Source organism: Lissotriton helveticus (assembly GCF_964261635.1).
Source record: "Lissotriton helveticus chromosome 1_1 unlocalized genomic scaffold, aLisHel1.1 SUPER_1_unloc_4, whole genome shotgun sequence".
In the NCBI taxonomy this organism is placed as follows: Eukaryota; Metazoa; Chordata; class Amphibia; order Caudata; family Salamandridae; genus Lissotriton; species Lissotriton helveticus.
Window position 1 is genome coordinate 5129777 of NW_027611681.1, and position 25555 is coordinate 5155331.

Sequence of the window (25555 nt, forward strand, 5' to 3'; positions counted from 1 at the left end):
TTACTTTTGAAAGCTTGAAGTGAAAGACAATTCAAAGTGGCATTTGGTTATGAGTAGGCGCTAATGACTATTTCTAGATGACAATGTAATTAGCATTTTTTGTATAAGATGTGTTAAAAGTATGGTTAGGGAAAATGGCTATTTTGGCCAAAGGCGCCCCTTTCTATATGCATGCGTGTTTTAATTTGTAAAGAGAATCACAATTTGGTATGTGGTACACTGTAATGTTAGATGAATCTGTTTTACCCTTCTGATAAGCAAGGGATGACGATGATTAGTTTTTTCGTCCCTGGTTTTAAATGGATTCAGGTTGGAACAGACGAGGTGTTGGCTGACTTTACCTCAGAAAATGGTTGTTTCCCGCATGCTGCTTTCATGCGACTTAAATCCCTTCAGTGGAAGAGACGGCTGCATGCCTGCATATATGGCCAGATCAGTACTTGGCAGTGTTGGTTCTCCAGTAGGGCTAGAATAGAAGCTGTTAGAGGGCAGGGGCTTACCTTCCCATTGGTGCAGCAGGTGCAGTGGCACCAGGTGCCAGATGCTTTAAAGGCCCACTCAACCCTGATAACTGCTGTTTGTCACAGTTCAAACAGAGGCCTGAGGGGCCCACAGAACAATGATTATTGCTGTTTTCCACAGTCCAAATAAAGGGCAGAGGTCACATTTCCTTTCTTGCCTTGGGGCCCAGGGCACACTGGCTAGGCTACTGGTTAACCCCTTCCATGCTGATGACGAGCTCAGCTCGTCATCAGCTTTACATACCCTGTGCGGATGACAAGGTGAACTCGTCATGGAATAAAGAGATTTCAGAAATCTCGGCACAGGACGGGAAAAGCCATAGCATTGAAGGTGTTAAGGATGGAGTGGGGAAGAGGTGGCGAGACAGGTGGATTATCTAAACAGCTCGACGATGACTTCATGCCTGGGTATTAAAGTACCTTTTATGGTCTTTTAGAGTTTTCAAAGTAGGAGTGATTGTCTCTTGGGATAGTATTATGTATAACCCAATTAGAGTCCTGCGCTCTACCCTAGTAGTGATACATCAGATGGATGCAGCCACGGACGCAAGCGCAGGACACTAATTGGGTTATACATAATACTATCCCAAGAGACAATCACTCCTACTTTGAAAACTCTAAGAAAACATAAAAGCCACTACTGAGAGATTGGGACACATTAAGTCCCATTTTAAACTAGTTTAACAGATAGAGTCACCACAACTGCGGAATCTGGATAACAAAAGCAAAGCTTGAAGCTCCACAAAATGCAGCATTTTATACCTTGTGTCCAATAGAAGGAGATCAAACAGATGACTGATTCCTCTCTTCATCTTCTATCTGTGAGGATCGGATTAAAAGATGGTAATGCCAAAAAACCTCAGTGTTCTGAGAGACATATAAACTCCCAGACAAATCCCAAGGATGAAATTTGGAACGCTTTGGTCCTGAAGAAGGTGAATTTAATTTATGTTTAACCGAAACGCACGTAGGCCAGTGACACATCAGAAAGTTCTACTCGAGGATTAAACCAAAAAGAAGAAATAGCTAATACCAAATTGACGGACTGCATCTCTTGAATTTTGGAACTTTATGAAAAAGAACAAAGAGGAATAAGGAGTAGGCTTTGTCGAACCAGATGTGTTTTTTATTGTGATTTAGCTTGTGTGGTATGTTGGAGGGTATGAAAGAGTGGAATGATAGGTGAGAATGGAAGAATGACAGAGATAAATTTGGGGTCTGTCGGACCACATAAAACATTGTTTTGAAAATTTTAATATTTTCTTGTCCAATTTGAAAGAGTAATGAGAACTGTGTTTTTGTGTATCACTATGTTTACAAGAAATAACAAAAAAATCTGGAAAAAAATATAAATGTTTAAAAAAAGTAAATATATAAATATTTTTGATAAATAAACAAACTTCAATATAAGACTAATGTTTGTGTATAGTGTCTATGATGTAAGATAAATGCTTTTTGTAGAGTCATTACCATTTGAAAAGTAATATAGGCCAGATAAGAGGTTTCTTATTGTATTGGATTTGGGACTATTTTACATGAACAAGGGAAAATAGTGTTTAGTACCTGTCCTATCCCAATCACTGCTTTTGATCCCGTGGTTTGTCTGTGCCAATTGGGATTTCAGTTATATGTGTGTATCAACGATATTTTGGTCATCTGGCGAGGTGAGATCAATCTATCACTACCTTTGGGAAATTGATTTGTAAGAACTAAGAGTGTGGCATGCCAATGACTGCTTCCACAACAACTTCAAGAAAATATTGTACTACCTTATAGCCCCTATTAAAGTCCACAAACTGAATTTTCATAAAGTAAACAATTGGTTTAATAAGGAATTCAGACTTTCATGTAGATATCCTTCACAAAGGACATCTCAGAAATCAGTCTGGACGGAGAGAGCTATAAAAGGGCCCAGGCTCGGGCTAAGAAAGAATGGGAGGAAGAAAGATGGCAGGAACTCACATTGGATTGCTCTCATAAGAACTCCACCAGGTTTTGGGCACTTATAAAGTGGAGGGGAGAGAGGTCTCTACTTCACCTCTGCAAAATAACATTTCTTCTCAGACCTGGGTTGATCATTTCTCCAATCTTTATTCAGTCACTCCTTCTAATGAGCCGGACACTGTGCTGGGGACTGTGTAAACAGACAACTCTATAGCTGTACCTGACCCTTTCCTTTACCTGGCCGACATCCTCAGCTCTGTATGTAATAACCAGAGGTAGAGCTTCAGGATTAGACAGCATTCAAGCTTATATCCTTCTGCTAGAAAGAGATAAATAGTCTTGGTATAACCTATTCTTAACTAATGCCATTATCAGTGGTGCCCCAGTACCTGACTATTGGAAGGGAGCAGACGTTTTCCCGATATATAAGAAGGGGGATAGATTCCATCCAGCCAATTACAGGCTGATCAGCTTGATCAACTGTGCGAAGAAAATTTCTGCCCAATTGGTCTTGAGCAAGATTGAGAAATGGACTGCAGCTAAAGCCATTGTATCCCCCTTTCAGACAGGCATTAGGAAGAAGATATCCACGATTCATCAGGTTTCCGCTTCCTTTCACTCTATTGCAAGATCGTTGTGGTCGGCAGGGATACTTGTATGTTGCCTTCATCGACCTTAAATCTGTTTTTGACACGAAGCAGGGCATGGAAGGTTTGGGGTGATATGGGCCATCCCAGGAGGCTCTTGAGCCTATTGATCAGTCTACATGAGGGTAATTATGCCCAGCTTTGCTGGAGAACCCAGGGCCAGGTGTCTGAACGATTAACTATCAATTAAGGTGTTCACCAGGGCTATGTACAGGCGTCCACCCAGTTTTCTTCTATAATATTGTTGTTCATTATCTGCCCTCTTTCTCAATTGATGCACCATCCCTGGTAGGCACAAAACGAACAAGTTACTTACCTTTGGTAACGATGTATCTGTAAGACATATATTAGTTATAGATTCCTTAGCTTAGAATTACCCCCAGGCGTCAGACTGGATCTGAAGAAATTTTTACTTAGCAGTACCCCCACGTGTCGGTAGGTGGCATCGGTCGACTCCGCCTTCGTCATGGGCGTCGTGGTCGCCGGGATGACGCAGTGGTGTCTATTTAGACTCCGCTCCTGTGCACTAATGTCAGTTCTGATACGACGTTCCATGCCAGAAGCACAGAGCCATGCAAGACACTGACCCGTGGTGCACAAAACTAGGGCCCTGTAACGGAGTCCCTATCCCTAGAAGTCAGTGTGCAGAATGGGGAGGATTGGTGGGGAGGTAGGGAATCTATACCTAATATGTCTCTTACAGATACATCGTTACCGAAGGTAAGTAACTTTTCATCTGAAAGAGACTATTAGTTATAGATTCATTACCTTAGAATAGATACCCCAGCAATACCAAACCAGGAGGAGGGTCTGCGAAACAAGTTCACACCAGAAAGTCCTGGAGAACTGAACGGCCAAAGAAACCGTCTCTCCGGACTTGAATATCCAGGCAGTAATGTTTAGTGAATGTGTGCAGTGATGCCCACGTGGCTGCCTGGCAGAAGGAACGGCCAAAGAAACCGTCTCTCCGGACTTGAATATCCAGGCAGTAATGCTTAGTTAACATGTGCAGGGATGCCCACGTGGCTGTGTGACAGATGTCAACCAGCGGAACTCCATGTCCCAAAGCAGTAGTGGCTGCCGTCGCCCTGGTAGAGTGGGTACGCAGTCCTACTGGAGGTTCCTTTTTAGCCAAAGAATAACAGATCTTAATGCATAGGAAGACCCATCGACAGATGGTACCTTTGTGCACTGCCCGACCTTTCTTGGTGCCCACATAATACGCAAAGAGTTGATCGTCCACCCGGAAATCTTTCGTGCGGTCTAGGTAGAAAGACGTTTTGGGTCCAGACAGCGGAATCTACCCTCCTTTTTGGGAGGGTTCAGAGGCAGGAAGAAGGTGGGCAATGTGATGGTCTGACCTATGTGGAAAGATGTCATCACTTTGGCCAGAAAAGAGGGCTTAGTACGGAGGCCTACTTTGTCTGGATGGACAGCAAGAAAGGGAGGTCTGGAAGATAAGCCTGAAGCTCACTCACCCTGCGAGCAGAGGTGATGGCAAGCAAAAAAGCAGTCTTCAAAAGAGGCGAAGAGGACAATTATGTAGGGGTTCAAAGGAAACACACATAAGATAAGTGAGGACAAGATTCAAGTCCCACTGGGGCATTACGAAAGGAGAAGGAGGAAAGAGATGAGTAATGCACTTCATAAATCTGTTAACAATAGGATCGATGGCCATGCTCAAGAGCTCGGGGTACCAGACTCTTCGTGACCAGTCAGGAGGCATAAGAATGACTTGGGACCGGTCGCGAAAACTCCAACACGCAGAACTGCAGATACTGCGCATTCTCCTTGTTGGCGAATAGAACTAACCAAGGCTCTCCCCACTGCTAAAAGAGACCTTGCACCACCTTACAGTGAAGACGCCATTCGTGATCCATCATGCACCGGCAGCAGAGTTTGTCCGCCCTGGCGTTCAGGGAACCTGCTAGGTGTTGAACCACCAGAGGTATGCCCTGTTGTTCCAGCCATGTCCAAGGAGAAGAGCCTCTTGACATAGGGTCCACGATCCTACCCTGCCCTGCCCTGTTTGTTGCAGTACCACATGGCGGTGGTGTTGTCCGTGAACACCTGCACCACTCTTCCTTTGACAGAAAGAAGGAATGCCTTCAGTGCAAGACTAATCACCCAGAGCTCCAGAAGGTTGATGTGGTGCCTGGACTCCGCCAGAGGCCATAGACCTTTGATCTCCACCATTCCCATATGGCTGCCCCATCCCAGGAGTGACGCATCCGTCACTACTGTGAATTCAGGTTGGGGAAGAGAGAAGGATCTGCTGTTGACCCAATCCTGGCTTGTTAAGCACCACTGCAACTGACGTCCCCACTGAAATCCGAACGACATCGGTAAGATTCCCTGGTGCTGCGCCCACTGGAGAGCACGTATATGCCATCTGGCATACTGCACCAGCAGGATGCAGGAGGCCATGAGGCCCAGCAGCCTCAGGGTCATTCTCACCGAAAACCGGGATGGAGGCTGAAACATCGGTGTCATAGCCCGAATATCCTGGACTCACTGCTCGGGAGGATAGACCCGAAACTGCGCTGTGTCCAGAACCGCTCCGATGAAAAAGAGCTTATGGGAGGGAATCAGGTGCTACTTCAGCACGTTAACTGTGAACCCCAGCAAATGTAGGAAGTCTGTCGTAGTCTGGAGGTGGGAGACGACAGCCTGGGCGAGCTCGCCTTCAACAGCCAGTCGTCGAGATAGGGGAAGACTGGAACCCCTTATCTGCGCAGATGCGCTGGCCCACCGCCATCACTTTCGTGAACACCCGGGGTAGCGGGTAAGGCCAAAGGGGAGCGTGGTAAAATGAAAATGCGTGTGGCCTACCGTGAACCGTAGGTAATACTGGTGGGCAGGCAAGACGGGGATGTGAAAGTAAGTGTCCTGCAAGTCCAACACTACCATCAAATCTCCAGGGTTGAAGGCAGAGAAGACCTAAGCCAAGGTTAGCATCTTTAATTTCGCCTTTCGGAGGAAGCGATTGATGTCCCTGAGGAATAAGATAGGATGCAGGCCTTTGTCCTTCTTGGGTATCAAGAAATAGTGGGAGTAGCAACCCTGACCTACTTCTGGCACAGGGACGCGTTTGATAGCTCCCTTGGCAAAGAGATCCGTAACTTCCTGGAAGAGAAGGGCCAAATGATCCTCCGACATGGGATGAAATCACCACAAACGGCATGACCATTACGCACTTCACTGCTCGCGGAACTCCGCGTAGACCGCCAGAGTTTTTTTGTCACTTTGCCGAATTCATCACTGAGGAACACCGCATAGGCTTAATCTTATCATGAAAAAATAGATATCAGTCATATGTTAAAAAACAAGAGTGAGTAGAAACCTTTTGGGTGGAGTAAAATTTAAGACATTATTATTGTGATTCTTTTGGCAATTAGTTGATTTTTTCAAGTACTAACACTTCTCTGTGTAAAGTAAAGACCTTGAGAGTTTTGTAACTTTCAGATGCTCAAATTGTGGATTCTGTTGCAATTACAAATATTTCCAGGCCTGAAATTTCTTTGGAGGTTGCATGCGGGCACCCTAAGTTATCCTGCAAGAGTTTCTTGATGAATTCTATTGCAACTACAATATGTGCTTTCTGATGTAAAGTCAGGTTGTTAGAAGCTTTTCTGCAACTCAAGATACGCCTTTCTTTTCACCTGGTGTGGATGCATTTCTCATGTTTAGTGAGATCTCCTTTCCGAGTAGAACGTTTCTGGCTTTCCCCTCCTGTATATGGCTTTAGTCCAGTGTGAATTATCTCATGTGAAATGACATTGTATTCAAGACTAAACCTTATCTGATATTCAGAACATACTTAAGGCTTTTTCCCCCCGTGTGAGTTCACTCATGTCAAGTGAGAAGTAATTTGTAACCAAAACTTTGCTTGCATTTCTAGCACTCATAAGGTTTTTTCCCAATGTGGGATCTCTCATGAAGCATAACACTGTCTTTCAGATTCAAGCTTTTATGGCATAAGGATTTTCTCCAGTGTGGAGTTTCCCATGGTGAGATAGCGTTTTTCTCTGCAGCTTTTCTGGCATTCAGAGCACTCATAAGGTTTTTCATCAGTATTGAGTCGCTTATATTTAGTGAGGCTGTGCCTATCAAATAGGAATTTCTTGCATTCACAGAAATTGGTAATGTTTTCCCCTCTGTGCGTCTGCTCATGTAGAGTGAGATTGAGTTTAAAAAAGATGCTTTTCTGGCATTTGGAGAACTGAATTATTTTGATGGTGTGTTTTCTTAAGGAGCTTGTAACCATCTCTACCTCTGAATCTTTTCGGACCTTTAGAGCACTGATATTTTTTTTTCTCCAGTGTGGATTCTCACATGTGGAGTGAGATGAGATTTTTGGCTGAAACATTTTTGGCATTCAGAGCACTGATAAGGTTTTTCCACAGTGTGGATTCTTATATGGTAAGTGAGACTGCTTTTTTCACTGAAACATTTCTGGCATTCAGAGCACTGATAAGGTTTATACCCAGTGTGGGTTCTTATATGATGAATGAGACTGTTTTTTCCAATGAAACATTTCTGGCATTCAGAGCACTGATAAGGTTTTTCCCCAGTGTGGGTTCTTATATGCTGAGCGAGACTTCTTTTTTGAATGAAACATATTTGGCATTCAGAGCACTGATAAGGTTTTTCCCCAGTGTGGATTCTTATATGATGAATGAGACTGTTTTTTGTACTAAAACATTTGTGGCATTCAGAGCACTGATAAGGTTTTTCTCCAGTGTGGGTTCTTATATGCTGAGTGAGACTGCTTTTTTCACTGAAACATTTGTCGCATTCAGTGCACTGATAACGTTTTACCCAAGTGTGGGTCCTTGTATGTTTAGTGAGTCTCATTTTGTCACTGAAACATCTCTGGCATTCAGAGCACTGATAAGGTTTTTCCCCGGTGTGGAATCTCACATGTGCAGTTAGAAGTGATTTAAGTTTGAAATCTTTTGGGCATTCAGAGCACTGATAAGGTTTTTCCCCAGTGTGGTTTATTATATGCAGCATGAGATGTCTTTTTTCACTGAAACATTTCTGGCATTCAGAGCACTGATAAGGTTTTTCCCCAGTGTGGGTTATCATATGCAGCGTGAGATGTCGTTTTTCACTGAAACATTTCTTGCATTTAGAGCACTGATAAGGTTTTTCCCCAGTGTGGGTTTTTATATGCAGCGTGAGATGTCTTTTTTCACTGAAACATTTCTGGCATTCAGAGCACTGATAAGGTTTTTCCCCAGTGTGGGTTCTTGTATGGCGAGTGAGACAGCTTTTTTGACTGAAACATTTGTGGAATTCAGTGCACTGATAACGGTTTTCCCCAGTGTGGATTCTTATGTGCCGTGTGAGACTACTTTTTATACTGAAACCTCTCTGGCATTCAGAGCACTGAAAAGGTTGTTCCACAGAATGGGATAGTGCATGTCGAGAAAGACTTTGTTCGTTACAAAACCTTTCCTGGCATTCAGAGCACTGATAAGGTTTTTCCCCAGTGTGGAATCTCAAATGTGCAGTTAGAAGTGATTTACGGTTGAAATGTTTTGGGCATTCAGAGCACTGATAAGGGTTTTCCCCAGAGTGGATTCTTGTATGTTCAGTGAGTTTGCTTTTGCAACTGAAAAATTTCTGGCATTCAGAGCACTGAAAAGGATTATCCTCAGTGTGGGCTATTCTATGCTGAGTGAGACTGGTTTTGTTCATGAAACATTTTTGGCAATCCGTGCACTGATAAGGTTTATCCTCAGTGTGGGTTCTTCTATGCTGAGTGAGACTGTTTTTTCTACTGAAACATTTCTGGCATTCAGAGCAATGGTAAGGTTTTTCACCAGAGTGGGTTATTAGATGTCGAGAAAGACTTTGTTTGTTACAAAACCTTTCCTGGCATTCAGAGCACTGATAAGGGTTTTCCCCAGAGTGGATTCTCATATGTTCAGCGAAATAAGATTTTAATTTGAAACTCTTTTGGCATTCAGCGCACTGGTAAGGTTTTTCCACAGAGTGGGTTAATGCATGTCGATATAGACTCAGTTTGATACTAAACCTTTTCTGACATTCAGAGCACTGAAAAGGTTTTTCCCCAGTATGGATTCTCATATGCTCAGTGAGATAAGATTTACGCCTGAAACTTTTTTGGCATACTTTGCACGGAGAGTGGTTTACCCCAGTGTGGATTCTCATATGCTCAGTGAGATAAGATTTACGCCTGAAACTTTTTTGGCATACTTTGCACTGAAAGTGGTTTCCCCCAGTGTGCATTCTGTCAAATTCTGTGAGATAAGAATTATGGCTGTATCTTTTTTAGCACAGGTAACTTTTTTCCCCCAACTTTGGTTAATTTCCCTCGATTTTAGAGTCGGACTTGTATAGATAATGTTCAACACTTATCTCTAAAAGAAATTGTGTGTAATCTTCTGAACACTTGAATTGAGCAAAAATGTCGGGAAGTAGCCCTGTAACACCTGTTGAAATTTTTCTGCAGATAATAGTCTTTAGGTAATGGCCTCTCCGACAGCAACTTAATTTGTGACTGAAGTTTTTCTCAAATCTATTTGTATAGGTTCTTAGCAATGCAGTAATAAGGTGTTAGTCTGATATTTAATTATTAAACTGATCAGTACCTCTTTGCACTGATGTAATGGCAGTAACTGAGGGCGTTAGAACGTGCAGAGTACTATTGTGGATCATTAGTCGCAGAACATCAGTTCCTTCTACCCTTTCTATGTTTGGGGTAAGTTTAAGGTTTGTAGTTCTGAGGATGAGGATTTATTTACATTAGCTATAGCGCAACGGTGCTCCTTTAATCCATTTTTATATTTAACAGTTTTACATATCACTCCTGCACACAGATAATTTCGAGGCGACTTACATGGAATGACAGAACAGTACACAATAAAAAGGAAACAATCTGAGATGGTCAAGAACACAATAAAATGGTGAATTTTCAAGGTTTTTGCAAGAGTGAGCAGAGTGGGTCAAGGTGTTTTATCCCGAGGCAGATAGTCTCAAACTTGCGAAACTGGTTAAAAACGGTTGTTGAACACAGGTGAGTTTCCAATCTTTTGGTTGTTAACGTCAGCTTTGTAGTCTTCTTTCAGCGTCTTTTCTTTGATGGTATCCAGAAGAAACCTTTAGTTGTAACTTTCTTTTATGCAGTGTGAGCTTCCTCTCTAGAATTACATGATGCTTTAGATGAACGTTATTCTGTCATGCTTAGGCAATTTGTCTTTCTGATAATATTTCAGATGTGGATGCTGAAGTGGTCTTTCTACATTATTTCTGATGCTGTGTGCACAGATATGGCTTTGCTCTGGGTTAAGGAAATGCAAAATTAGAGACTTCACTTACAGGTATAGTACTTTCCTCGCCACACTTAGATTTTTGGAACTAGTTTAAACGTAGAATGCTGGATGTCCGTCAGTTTTTCAAAATAATCCTTCTTATGGCACTGACATTCAGTTGCTTAGTGCTAAATCTTGCTTTCTTCGTCCGTAATTTCAATCACCTATAGTATTAAAATTAAATAGTTAATACATGTACATTTCTAAAAATATAATTTACAAGCCAAATCAATGCAGAATTTTGAAAATGTTGAGCTGTTTTTCAGACAGAGCAGAGTGTAGAATGGTAGCATGAGAGTACTTGGATGTAGGAGTGAGGATTTGTAGAATTTTCAACATTTTATTAAGCTCACAAAGGATACATGTACCCTATGGAGTTGCAACATAGAATCCCAAAGGCAGATATTAAAGTCATATGGACTGGCACCAAACATATGTTAAAAAAATATATACTATTAATTAATTTGTAATGCAGATTTCTGGGAAGGGAATGACTCCTCCACGGACAACAGGCTGTTTCCCCTGCCCTGAGTTACCACCTACTTGTATCTGGTATCCTGACTTTTGAGTTTTGGCCTCTGCCTCAAGCAAATCTATTGTGTATTGCGAGGACTACGCCTAGACCTATCCCTCAACTATGGTCCAGAGTGTGAATCAAGGGCAATGAAATTAAGGAGTACTTTCATGTGTTCATTTTATTCCACCTGATTATCAGTTGTTAGGTTTTTCTGCACCTGGATTTACTGGGTGCATAAAACCAGGAAACGATTTTTTTCCAGACAGAAATATTAGACTGAAAAGACGCATAAGACTCTGGGTGCAGCAGAAGCAGCCAAGACTTATGCTGGTTTTTTTACTAACTGGGGGAAACACACAATTCTTTCCTCTGTTGGTGTTCACAGTCGTTGTCGGCCTGTGATTCGGCATTGAGTGCAGAGCGAATCAATTAGAGCCGAGGGGCCAAGCCGAGGAGGAGTTGGCGAGCAAGCGGAGCGGAGCTTGGGAAGACTGCCCGGGTTTGTTTTGTGACCGGTTCCCGCTCTCAAAGTTTTCTCCCGCTTCACCTGTGTCCTGTTATACAGGTGCTTTAAGTTCTACGGATTTGCTGTGGGGGCAGGAACGGCCGCTGCCTGCAACCGGGTGCTAAGGCGCTGCTGGTGCTGCTCGTGCGGCGGCTGCTGCAGGGCACAGAGGAGCACAGAGGAGCCTTGGCCTGCCGCCTGATTTTAGTCAAAAATGTGTTTATAAAAAATTTTTTTCACAGTCCACAGGCAAAAATTACATCATCACTTGGTCCCACACAGGGGATCAGAAAGCCCCAACAGAATTATAATAGGTGGACAAAGTGCATTGATCAATATAAACCAGCTCCTCCTCTTAGTAGATAAGCCAAATGAAAGATACAGCTTCTAAGTGACCCGAAGCTGAGACAGAGAGATAAAAGAGAAAAAAAAGATCATGCAACTTTGCTAAGCCAGCAGATAGGCCTAAAGAAAACTCAACGGCTTTCTGTAACGGTCATTTCTCCAGGTTGCTCCACCGAGTTGTTGTATGCGGAATAGCCAAAAAGCGTGGACAAACTCATCCTAACATGGGATAAGTAATTATGAATCTAACAAGGAACAAAGAGAAAAAAAAACACCCCCACCTCACCCGTGGTGGCGGCGTGTTCATACTAATGAGAGGTTGGTCGACACTGGAGTTGTGTTCAAAACTGGAAGAGATGGAGGGCTCTGATGTTGGAGGGACACACCGCAGACGGAAGACCATGGGAGAGGAAGGAGACTGCCATGGTGACCTTAGCTGCCCCACATGCACCACTCTCATAGTTTGGGACTCAATTTCAGGCGACGACAGGTGGACTTCTTTTCCATCTCCATTCACTCCAATCCATTTCAATCCAGCTTTCCCCCCCGGCCCAACATGAGGGACCCTTTGATGCCTGGATAAGGGGAGGGTGCTTAGCTCTATTACATTTATTTCATAATTTTGATCCCCTTACTTTGGATCAATGTCAAAGGGACTTTGAATCAAAGAACACGGAAACATATCAGTATATCCAATAGATGCACTGCACCCTCACACCTCAGATACGGGAGGCGGCTACTTGACCTCTCACAACATTTGAGGCCTTACTCACCAAGACTGCCAACATGAAAGGGGTGATCTTATTTATCTAGATCTTCCTCCTTAAAACAGTTCTTTCCCCACGCCCCCGGTATATGTCTATGTGGCAGACTTAATTCACTGTCCTAATTCCGGTTAGGAATGGACGCATCTATGGTCCGACATCGCACGCTTCAATCATTCCTCAGAACTCAGGGAACTGCCGTCTGATTTTACGTATACACCAAGCATTGAGCAGAGCAGAGCTGAGTAGAGGAGTGGAGGGAAGTGCCTACATCTGCCGTCTGTAGTGGGACTGGCTCTGGATCCCGCTCTTGCTCCTGAACGATTGCCAACATTCTCCCTTGTACTCTTGACAGCGATGATTAGCAATGAACAAACAATGAATAGTGAGTGCTGAGTGACAAGTGGCAAGAGGTGTGTGGCGAGGAGTTAAGGTTGATCGGTCCGTAAGTCTCTGAGCCATTGGAGTCTGTAATAAGTCTGTAATACAAAATCTGAGAAATTATGCAAAGGGGAAAGTGACAATAGACTTTGACCCTGTTGAAGCACCCCTCGACCCCTGAATTACTCTGCATGCCTAGACTACAGCCCTACCCGGAGTCCGGATATTAATCAATCGATTAATTAACAAGTTAAATAAATAAGTAACCAGCAGCACGATTCTGCGGATTCTGTACTGAGGTGTGCTTTGGGGGTGTTTTCCCTTGGAGGTGTTTAGAGGTGTTTTTGTCCTATCAAAGCACCGTTTGGTCTTGTCACTGGCCTGTTTGATTCTCTGAAAGAAGCAACACTTTTTCACCTTAGAGGTTGTATTTCGAGGTCAGGAAAGGAGCAGCCACCTTTCCAGTGCTTAATTTGTAAAATATTAGGTGCAGGTGCTCACATGTTTTAGGAGACCACACCTCTTCCCCCGGCTTCACCCACTTCCTCTACTGGCTCCACCCACATCCTCAACTGCCACTGCTGAAAGCCATATGTAATACCGCATCTGAATTTTCAGCAACAAAGCATACCTTATGTAAGGGTTTGATAGTAGGTTCCTCCAGCCCAAGAACTTTTTGAGAAAAATTAAATCAAAAAGTGCACTTAAAGCACAATTTTGGAATAAATTGGCTGAAATGACTAATGCACTTAAAGGGGACACCTAGGCTATAATTACTACCTTTTGGGCTCCCATCTTCCTGTTGTTTATGCCTACACTCCTAAATAAAATGCCATTAAAATGCCATGCCAGAGCTAACAGGGAAGGTTAAGTGCTGCAAGTGAAGCAATATAGCACAGATAGACAGAGGCAGAGAAAGGATTAAAACTGTGAAGAAAGGAGAGAGAGTGTCAGGCAGATGGTACAGGACAGTAATGTTGGAGTCACTGATGGTGCTAATTTTGAACAAAAGGAATCCAGGAGTTTTGCCACAATATTGTTGTGATGCGCAGGGGTTGTTCTTCTGGGTATCTGGGTTAGACAGTTCTTGAAAGATGCTGAAGATTTCTCTTATTCAGTCAGACCAGCTAGATGCATTTTGTAAATTAAGACTTTTTGGCTCTCCTTATGGCACTATAGAGGCCTTACAGGTATCTTTTAGAGAGGGACTATCTTCAGGTAAAATAGTCTTGTGCAACTTGCATTACAGGTTGAGACTGGTTTGTTTTACGTCCACAGGCACCACATGGAACCATTTTTAGTGGATTTAGTGCCAAATTTAGTGGTTCTTGTTTTGGTTGGTACCAACTTGCAGAAAGCAGTGATGTATTGTGGCATAGATTGTCCAGTAAGGCTTCAGTACCATCCTAGTTGAGAAAGTTAGTTGTCACAACATTCTATGTTGCCTCAAGCTTGTCTGTGCTGACATATCTAACACCTGGATGACATAATTGCATATCTCTTTCAAACAAATGCAAGCAATTCTTCAAAACTCTGATCTAGTCCATTCGTGCATATCATATGGAAACATCTGCCATGAATGACGCAGGGGTCATCAAGTCAAACCTAAAAGGAAGCTGACTTAAATGTGCTGAATGCTAATCATTGTGTGACATTTATGTTTTTGAAAAGCATCAATGAGGTTGGTGGTTTGAGATGACAAATGTAACAACAAATGCACTTACTGGCTCCCCCTATGTTCATTATTTCGAGCCCACAACAAGACATATGTTGTTTACTCTGTATCAAAGTTCGATTGCCATTAAATATATAATACAATTTAACTTCAACACTTAGTGTTTGAAACAAATGAATATTTGAATTGAGGACTGGAAATGTTCCCTGGCGTTACATCAGGTGTTATACTGTCAGTATTCGTTTTTATTAGCACTCCAGACTTTACATTTACCCACATAAGGCTATTTTGAAATCGCTCTGCGGTCACAAAGGCTGCAATTTTCAAAAGGGAAACAAAAAGTATAGAGGTGAGAAAAGGAAAAAAACATTAATGAAAGGAAAAGTGGAGAAAGGGTGACAAAAGGAAGAAAACCCCAACTGTCAGCCTCATCAAACTGGAAATACGTTTTGTATTTTTTTTATGGGAAAGCATTCAGAAGCCATTTTTTGTTTGGAGAATTTCTTTAAAACCCTATTTTATCATTAACTACGACAAAAGGTTTCTTAAGTATAAACTCCCCTGAAAACCTCAAGGATGGTGGGGTCCCTCTTGCTCATCGGCGCTTTACAGGGATGGTCAAAGAGGGTGGTATTTTCATTTTCTGGATAATCCCTTGTCTGGCATTGATAAGCAGTGTGACAAGCTGGCACCTGAGGGTACCACGAGGTGCTTGCACCAGGGAAGTGCGAAGACCTGTCCTCATCCTACACGTCCCATCGCTCTGTTTATATCTTTCTTATTCAGGCTTGTGGCCTGACTGCCGGAAACCAATAATTTGCACATTAATTCAATATCTCGCACCGGCATGAACCCACTTAAATACTTTGTCTTTGCTACTAATTGGCCTGTGATAGTCACACTGTGCAAAACGAACTTGCATCACCGAGCGCCAGCTGCACACCGAAGCTTCCAGGACAAACCAATCAAACCTTTCATTGACTTGTACAGACATGGCAGACACTGAACCTTGCAAAATAAACAGATGCTACATTTCAGGTGCCCGTGAAGAAACTACGGTCAGAAAACATTTATGAACAAGCAGATTCCACCGTTCAATGACCTATGTGGCACGCTCAGGTGAAAGCAGAGTTACTTATTACTTGGTTATTCAACAGGCTTGCTGCTGCACGCTGCACCGCATGCTGCTACTTCAGTTAATTGTGCCGGACTGCTGGCTAGTGTGTAGTGCGTGCATGCGTGCCTCAAGACGACATGCATAGCTGCTATTCCAACACATATGAGTGACACTTTCTTGTAGCAAAATCAAGTAATGAAGACGAGGGAATCATATATATATAACAAAATTGCACCCATTTGAGTATAGCTGCTAATGTACAGATTGCTTATGTGTGAGATTGTCATAGATTCAGTGGATTTATGAGAGTCATCATTCAACGACTAACTGCGTGGCATTTTCTTACAACCAAAATCATACAATGATGTCTATGGAAATAAACAAATATCAGAAATCAAACTCATTTGAGCAAGAAGAAAATAGAACTCTGCAGCAGGTGCAGTTAAAGCTATTATTTAATTGTTAAATAGTTATTATTTAATTTTTAAATACTCAGCACCCTCCACCCCAACCTCCACTCCAGTTAGCGACCCCAACCTCCACTCCAGTTAGCGGCTGAAACATATGTAACAAAGATCTCTGTGACAAATGCAGCAACCCACTGAGTTATCCACATAAAATACTGCAGTTTAATACAATACAATATGGTGGTAGACTTTCTTTGCAGTAGGCATATTAACCCTCTGCGCTGCTTTATGGTCAGAGTGAAAACTGCCAGTAGACAAAAGTCTGACCTCTCTCCAGGGGTAACATTAATCACCTGACTTACCTCTAACTCAGCAAGTCTCACTGCGCTGGGAAAATAATGGCTGCTGCTTCATAGTGCCACTGTCAAGCACGGATATTAAACACTTTTCACTAATAAATCAGCAAATCTGCTAGTTGAGGCAAAACTTCCACCTTAGAAGGCCCTTCATTTACAGCACAGACTGACAAGTTAGTGTGCCCATTTTCAAGGCTTATTCCGTGCTGGAGTTCCCTCTAGATTCTTGTATCACAAACCTTTTAAATGTGAGCAGAAACAGATTAATAAATGAATATCTGACTTACCTGAATCTCTTTATTGCTGTCAGAATGATCTACCAGAGGAGATGCAGGTGTGGCTTTGCGTGGATCACTAGCCTGTCTCTTGTTCAGAGTCAGACAGCGAGCCAAGCTGCAGTTCAGCCTCAGCCTGTGCCACCTGCTCCCACTAGGAGACTCGCACTGGCGTGGTGAGTCCAGGGCATAAGTTGAGCTCTGCCTGGGCAGGGCACGCACAGCTACAGCACCGGTCAAGGTCAGAAAGTAGTGAGCAGGTGGTCAATCCTTAAACACCGGCATCCTTGCACTAGGCCAAGGATTGATTTCCTGTGTGCTTTGGGGCCCCACTGGCAGGCAGGAAATTCAACAACCTGCCTCAGAATGCGCGCCGACCGGAGATGCCTCCTTCGCAACAGTGTGTCCATGTGGGACCTGTGGTAACCCGGGGAGCTGTAACAGAAAGCAGTTTTGGCTGCGCCAGTTGAAATAGCTTCTTCGCCTTCAATGCCACAAAAACAGTCAGAGTAATTGATGCGTTTTGTTAGGAAGATAGGTGCCTCTGCAGAAATAGTATTGTCCGGGCACCGACCCTCCCGTAAAGTAAGGGAAGTGTTGCCCCTGACAACATTTATAAAAGGAAAGCAATACCCTTCACCGACTTTCTGCAAGGGCAGCACCTTTGAAAAATCACACGAGTGCACTGAAGCAGGCTCATTTCATCTTAGAAGAGGTCGGAGCAGTTTTAACACCGTGATAGGGATCTGTGTCACTAAGGTTACACATGCTCCTGCCGCTGCCCAGGACCAAATCCAGCCCAAATAGGGGTCCGCCCACGGGCAAAACAGACGGAAGGCATTAATTTATTTTCAGTTCAGCTCTTCACCAAAAAGACAGAGTAGTTTCAACAGTTGTTTATATTGGCTGACACTACGCACGTTGTGCAGCCATTGATGTGAGTTGTATCTTGGCCCTGACTTCTAGACCTGGCCCTGATAAATAAGTGCCGGTGCTAAGCACCGGAAAGCACCGGCACAAATTAAGCACAGACCCTCCTATCAAAAAGAAAAGAAAAATACAACAAACACTAATATTAGATACGTTTAAAATAAAACAGGCAGGTGACATATAGTCCTTTAAATCATCTGAGGTCCATACATTTGGGAAACTGGGAAAGTCGCCGTCAAATTTTGATTTTATGAAAGATCCAACTGGTGCTATGCTAACATTATTAACTAACCCATGTGTTCTTCAAACTCCAATTAAACCACTGAGTAGAACAAATATTATATCCCCTAAGCAAGGAGTAAGTGAACCAGTCCACCCTGAGTCTGAAGATAAAGTCAAACGTATGTAAAATTCAACCAAGAACTAAGTCAACCACTGGGGTCAAATAACGGACCTAGAGATGTTAACTATTCCACTTACTGGTCGTTCACAACAAGAGGACTCAAAATGCACAATCCAACAATGGGAGATACTCAGCAATTACTACCAACTAGGCAGCCAATGGCAATAGAAGTGCAATTAAAAATCAGAAAAGCTAACGGTATACTGGAACCATCTAATTTGGGCCAAATAAATCAACGAGAGCAAGAAGCTCCAAATTAACTAAATGGTGGGGTGAAAATCATAAGGGAAACCAATACCCCACTGAAATCGGATCTTACTCTGTCTTAAATAAATTCAGTTAAAAAACAGGAGCAGACAAAATTTAATCGAAATAACGGATCTCAAATTAATAAGGACGAATACAACAGCAACCCAGAAACTCTGCAGCGTTTGAGTACTCCGTATCAAAAAGACGTTTTGAATAGTAGTCCACAATTCATTAATTCTTGTGACGAGGGACATGATTTTCAAGGACCACAAAAAGAGGAGTATAAGGACCTATAATTCATAAATGGTACTCAGGCACCAGGAAGTGGGAACACAGGAGCAATTTGGGATTTATTCTTCAAAACCTCGCAATTAACTCTGGAAGCTTTAACATATCAGTTCAACAAAAAGGAGGTCCAAATAGATCTCTTGAGCGCTACGGCATCCTCTGTTGCCGGAATTGAGCAGAAGATTACAACCCAAAATAATCTAATAGTAAGGGCACAATCTCAGCCAATATCTACGTATGCAGAGTGTAGTTGTGCTCCACTAATTAACAGACTGGCTACCATTCCGGATATTTTAAAAACAATAATTGACGATGTAAAAGGGAATTTTCCTAATGTGGGAATTCAAAGCATCAAGACTGACTCCCCCTCTAAAGATACAATAAAATGTAAAGACAATACTGTTGTTGTTAAAGAAAAAATAGATGATAAAACAAAAGATCAAGAAGTGATAAACCTATGCTCGACAGAATCAACAATGACAGACGCAGCTCCGGAAGTTCATCTATCAAAAAGAGAGAAAAAACAATGGAAAGCAAGAAATAAAGCTTCTAAAAGTATAAAAAACACAAATGCATCAGATATAGTGATATTGAACACTGGAAACAACCATGACCAAATATCATATGTGAAGGTGAGGGTAAACAAATGTCTCCAACAAAACCCTTTTACCCTCTATTTAATAAAGATCTATCGGAGGTACAAGCAGTTATAAAAAATAAATGCCTAAACAATCAAGCTGATAGCTTAAAAATGATAGAGAATGGGAAAATTCAGTCCTTAGAAATGCTGCAAGTGGGGAAAGTAATAAACAGGTGGAAAATAAGCCATCACAATTGGAAACACATAGAGCAAAGAGGGAGAGTATCAGAGGGGATGAAACGAATAGAGATTTGTTGAAAACCTGGAAGGATATTAAATTACCACAAGATCTGGGAAGCGAAACGAAGCAGTTTCATAAACATCGAAAATCATGGTCTTAAACTGTTAGTAATCATAATGGAAGTTTAAGTTGTAAATCCATCTAACAATTCTAACACCTTACCTCCACAGACAGTAGGCCCTGCCCCCCACAGTTTAGCCCCTGGTATAAATCTTGGGGTCCCACCCAATGCTAGTCTTGCTTCCTTATTCCCTGGCAAGCCCGCTCCCAGACCATGGAGACCCGACTTGCCGCCGGAGGCTAATAGCCTTATGGTGGTTTTGGCGGGTGCTCCTCCTCTCGAAATGGGCGAAAGCGAGAACTTCCAATCACTCAAGAGGAAAATCATCAAATGGTTGAATTGGAACAGACTTTGCCTGAGTGGACTGGAAGGGGTCGATTGACTGTCCTCAAACCCTGACCTCAATCCTGTGACCTCGGACAACGTTTCCAGTGAACCATCTGATCCAACTGGACTTACCATTGACAATGGTCCTGATGTAGTAATTGGAGTAGTATCTGGCATTGGTTCCCCTCTCACTCCTACCCCTGCAACCCCCCCCGCTGTTGTTCCGGCGTACCTGAGACTAATCTGGTGGAATGTGGCCGGCCTAGCGAATAAGCTGGACATTCAAGACTGGGTAACATATATTGAGTCTGGGGATGTTTGCATGTTTCAGGAGATTTGGGCCAGGGAAGATTATAGGCACCAGGGCTACCTGTCATTTTCCATCCCGGCCAGGTGGGAGGGCAAGGGCCGCCCTTCAGGTGGACTAACTACCTGGGTGGCATCCCACCTAGGTTGCCAGGCTTCACGCTCACCGGTGCCATCAGATGACATCATAGTGGTTATATTGGTATGGCCGAACCTAGCGAAACTTGCCCTGATAAACATATACTCCAGGCCAGTGGGAGTTTCGAGAGAATCTTCCACCATAGATGAGCTTTCAGTTTATTTATCTGAATTGCCAAGAGACATACCCTATGTAGTGGGAGGGGACCTAAATTCTCATTTCGAGCTGCTGGCTGGTCTCTTAGAGGGATTCCCTATGGGAGAAGAGTCCAGGTGGTCAGTGCCTTCTGTAGTAGCACCTCCCCCGAAGGCTTGGACACCTGTAGCACTGCAGATCACTGCCCTCACCCTAAAGCATGGAATTAGAGCCTGCAATGGGCGTATTAAGTCAGATGTACCAAGTAAAACTACGTATAACAGAGTGGGAAGAGAGTCCCGTTTGGACTACGCCCTTGTACAGATAGTGAATTTGTCATCTATCCTGGACTTTAGGGTCACTGAGAGACTAGATAGTGACCATAATGCCCTTGAACTCGATCTTATCCACCCCGGTCTACAAGCCTCTATAACAACTAGGGAGGAGAACAAACCTGAACTTCTACTGGGTAACAACAGGAGAAGAGTCAGGTGGGAAAAACTAGCCACGAGCCAAGTGAAACTCCCGAGGCTCTATGCAGGACTAATCCCTATCATTGAAAAAGTGGGAGATCTAGTGAATGGGGTGGGCACTAAAGATTCCCACGATAAACTATATCAGGCTCATGAGGACCTCATAAAGGGAGCGGCCTCTGAGCTCTTTGGCAAGGTTCAGAATTCGAGGAGGGGGCAGCAACACAAATTGTCATGGTACAACACAGCCTGTAGGAAGGCAAAGGGAAAACTTCTTAAAAGTATTAAGGAGGGACAAGGAGGAGAGAAGCTACGAGAAAGTAGACGGGAATACAAAAAATTAGTCGCCCATGCTAAAATTGAATGGGAGGAGAACCAATGGGAGGAGCTTACTAGTTCCCTCGCAACAAGAGACCATCGAACGGTTTGGAGAGTAGTAAATGGGGGGTCGGGGAGCCTCCACTCGGCAATAGAGCCAAACATTGCAGCAGGCCCACTTCAAGTCTCTCTACAGCTCTGAGCTGGGAGAAACCATGAATGACATAGGTAACGGACTGGCTGAGTATGACGGGGATTTGATATCAGTGGGGGAGGTCAAGGTACCAATAGCAGGACTGGCATCGGGAAAGGCGCCGGGGCTGGATGGCCTCCCCGGGGACCTGTTTAAGCAGGAGCCCGTTGTTTGGGCCCCCTACCTTGCCGCTGTGTTCAATGGAGTTCTGCAGGGCATGGAAATCCCGAGTACTTGGCTGGGGGCAGAGGTGGTTCCTATATTTAAGAAGGGCTCGCCTCTGCTCCCAGCCAATTACAGACCCATCAGCTTAATTGATGTGCCACAGAAGTTGTTTGGCAGGATACGGTTGAACCGGCTCCAGGACTGGGTGGAAGAGACGGGCGCCCTTAGCCCGTATCAGGCGGGCTTCAGGAAGGGAGTCTCTACAGTGGACCAGGTTTTTCGTCTGAACATCATCTACTGGAGGGTAGCGATATTCGAAGGTGGCAGCTTATACGCAATATTTGTGGATCTGAGGGCCGCCTTCGACCTGGTGCCGAGAGGGAAACTTTGGAGCGTTCTGGCCGAGATGGGGGTTCCCCCGGATATTCTGATAATTTTACAGAGACTGCATCACAATAATTATGCCCGGGTCAGGTGCGGGAAACTTGGGGAACTGACGGACAGATTCTCCGTTGACAGGGGGGTTAGGTAGGGTTGTGTATTGGCACCGACCCTGTTCTGCCTCTTTGTCAACGGGGTAATCGCCCATCTCAATGGCACTGAATACACTGACGCCCCAAGGCTGAACGGCAGCAGGGTGCCTGCAATCATGTTTGCTGATGACACCCTGCTGCTGTCCAAAACCCCCATGGGGATACAGAGGATCCTAGATTCTTTTGTGGCCTTCTGCACTGATAGGGGGTTGGAAATCAATGCTGCAAAAACTAAGTTTATGGTCCTGAACCCAACCCCAAGATTACGCCCGAATCCCCTACTGGGATCATCAAGTTTAGAGAGAGTCTCCACCTTTGAATACCTTGGTGTAACGTTGAATGAAACCATGTCCTGGGGAACACACCAGACCAGGGCTAATCTTAAATTAGTGCAGACCACAGGGGGCATTGCTCGGATGTTGAAAAGTTCCACATATCGTCCACTGGGGCCGCTTATTCAGATCTACAAGGCACAGGCCAGGGGGGCCATTATGTATGGGGCGGAACTGTGGGGGTCACACATCCTCCCGCAGTTTGTCTATAACCGAGAATAACTTCATTAGGCAGATAGTTGCACTCCCGTCTAGTACTCCGCTCCTCCCTTTGAGGATGGATTTGGGACTGAGACCAATAGCAGATGAACTAGGTCTCAGACCCATAGCCTTCTGGCGGAGGCTATGGAGTAGCGAAGAACTTTCTACTTATAGGGCGGAACTGAGGGAGTTTTTAACCCACCCCAAAGCTTTGCAGATCCCGTGGATAAAATATATTCAAAAGTCTTGTGTGAGACTGGGGCTCCCCGATTTGTGGCTCGATCCAGCGAATGCTTCACTAAAGATCCCACGAAAAGCTTTGGCCAATGCTTACCATGAGCAGAAATTAGCTATGGCCTTGGACTCTCAGCGTGAGGGGTCATTAACATCTGCATTTACGCAATGCAAGGATTCATATAGGCTGGAGAGGGTCCTGGATGCTATGTCCCCCGTGCAGGCCAGGAAGCTATTTCTCCAATGGAGATATGGCACATTACCCCTGCGATCCTATACTAGCTCCTGGTCAACACCGCCCTCTACCAAGCAATGCCCTGCATGTCCTTGTGCTGAGGAAAGCGATTTACATGTGGTCTTGTTCTGCCCAACTTACAAGGCCGCGAGTAAATATTGGCTCCTACCACTCATTAGAAACTTTGGTTGTAGGGAGTACCTCCCCATGTATAGAATCTTAAAAACTGATCTTTCGGGTCCAACTGTGTTTGCATTGGCTAAATTTCTTGTAAATGTCTGGCATACTCGCACCCGTATTTTAAAGTCGCAGGTTCCCACATAATTTTTAGTTTAAACAATTTTAAATGTATGGTCTTTTATCTGTTTTCACTCTAGTAGTACTTAATTTTTAGGGTGGAACGATTTTACTCTGTACAATACGCATTTGTTGTTTATCTTTGATGATTTTATAATGTTTCAAATGTGTTCTTATTGTATATCTTTGATGGTCAAACCGGCCGAAATAAAGATTGAAATGATAAATAATGGAAGTTTAATTGAGCATGCTCAAGGTGAAAATAGCCTGCAACAAATTAAATTAAATAACCCAAATCAAAAAGGAGTGGTGCAGGTAATTTTTACGCTGGAATAAAAATCTAGGCGTAATAATGAAACAACTTGCAAACATCCCGACCCAACACAAGATGGCAGGAGTATGCATAGCATGTGCATCTACAGCATACATGCCTCAAAAAGAGGATTAATGGCTCCAAATCCCTGCCGTGGTATCTTGTCATGTTGTGGCTGAGTGTGCCATGTGATGTGGCAGGCTATAGTGCTTGATGTGATTTGGTCATTTTTGACAAGGTGGAGTGCTGAACGGTTAGGGAAATTTTGATTTTCTTTGTTTTTGGGATTGTGTGATATAGTGCGGTGCCTACCGTATGCTGTACATAAATTACGTTGCTAATATACCATAAGGATGTGGAGTGAGTGTTATTAGGGCCGAAGCCTTGATGATTATATTCAGAATAACAGGGCTGGGAGGTCACTGCTGACTAGAGGAGGTTAGCAGTTGCACAGGCCTTGGGCATTGATCCTATTGAGGATAATATGTGACGGGCACTGGTGACTGGAGCTGGCTAGCAGCAACGCTGGCCTCTGGTATACATTACAGGCAGGGTAACAATACATGTCAATATTGACTGGAACTGGTTGGCAGTAGAGTTAACCTCTGGTTTTGAATATTTGCAGGATTTAAGGTACAGGAGCCAATACTGACTGAAGCTGGTTAGTATGATCACTAGTCCCAAGGTGCTACTAATGACTTATGTTGGCTAGAATGAGAACAGGTCCCAGGGGGCAGTACTAACAGGAGCGGACTAGTAGGCTTACATATAGGTCCAAGGGGCCACTACTGACTGGAGCTTGCTAAAAGAATAACAGGCCCCAGGGTGGTGGGGTGCGAGTGGCACCAGTGACCAGAGTTGGCTAGAAGCATTGAGAACATTTGGTATTAATGCAGGAGGCACTGCTGAATACAGCTGGATATAAAGGTAAGACAGTATCCCAGAAGGTATAAATGTCAAGACAATTTACACAGTATGCAGAAAGCATTACATAAGGTACTGAAAGGAGACACCTATTCAAATAGTTTTAGAAAAAATACATTTTTAGTTATTTTATATTCAAGCAGCAATTTTTTGGAAACAAAAAGTTGAATACAGCACATAAACCAAAATTCAGGGTGACAACCCAAAGAAAAACTTGGTGCACAGTATGTACAAGTGAAAAGTGGCGACTCAAGTGAGAGCGTGTGCAGCGGCGGACGGCGCAAAGTGAGCAAGGTGCAGTATGTACAGTGAGTAGCTCAACAGTGACATGAAATCAGTGACAGTCTATAATGCAGTCTATAATTGCAGGGAAACAATTGGGGTCACAATATTATGCGCCTGAAATTTGCGCTGGAGGGTCGACGACGTTTCGGTCCTTAGTCAATGTGGACCATCTTCAGGACAGGGTTGTCTCAATTGGGGGTGCTGCGAAAGGGGAATCACGGCCGTGATTAACTAAAACCGGCACGTTGCATTTAGTCGCCCAGGGACTGAATCCTAAGTCTGATGAGATGGGCGTCTCAGGGGGTCGAACAATGGTGCAATAACCTGAATTATATTATTCCCCTCCGCTTTCGTCAGGGCAATTGGGAGGTTTGAAGAACTTCGTGCCCGGGGACCTTTTAATTATATAGTTCTCCCCGGACGAATCCTCAGGGAAGCGGCAAAGTTGGCGGATACCACTGGGTGGCCAAACTCCTGTGTCTTAGGAGAAAGCAGTCGACCCATTAAATGAAGTCTGACATCGCCGGTCAACAATC

The 25555-nt window shown here is 43.7% G+C and overlaps 1 long non-coding RNA gene across 1 annotated transcript in view; it reads right to left on the bottom strand.

Moving 5' to 3' along the window:
- Positions 1 to 25555, bottom strand: part of LOC144806023 (uncharacterized) — an 88845-nt gene that overhangs the window by 55944 nt on the left and 7346 nt on the right. Inside the window, exon 2 of the long non-coding RNA XR_013605653.1 lies at positions 10463 to 10619. This is a non-coding gene — a long non-coding RNA (uncharacterized LOC144806023). The remainder of the gene's footprint in view (positions 1 to 10462; positions 10620 to 25555) is intronic.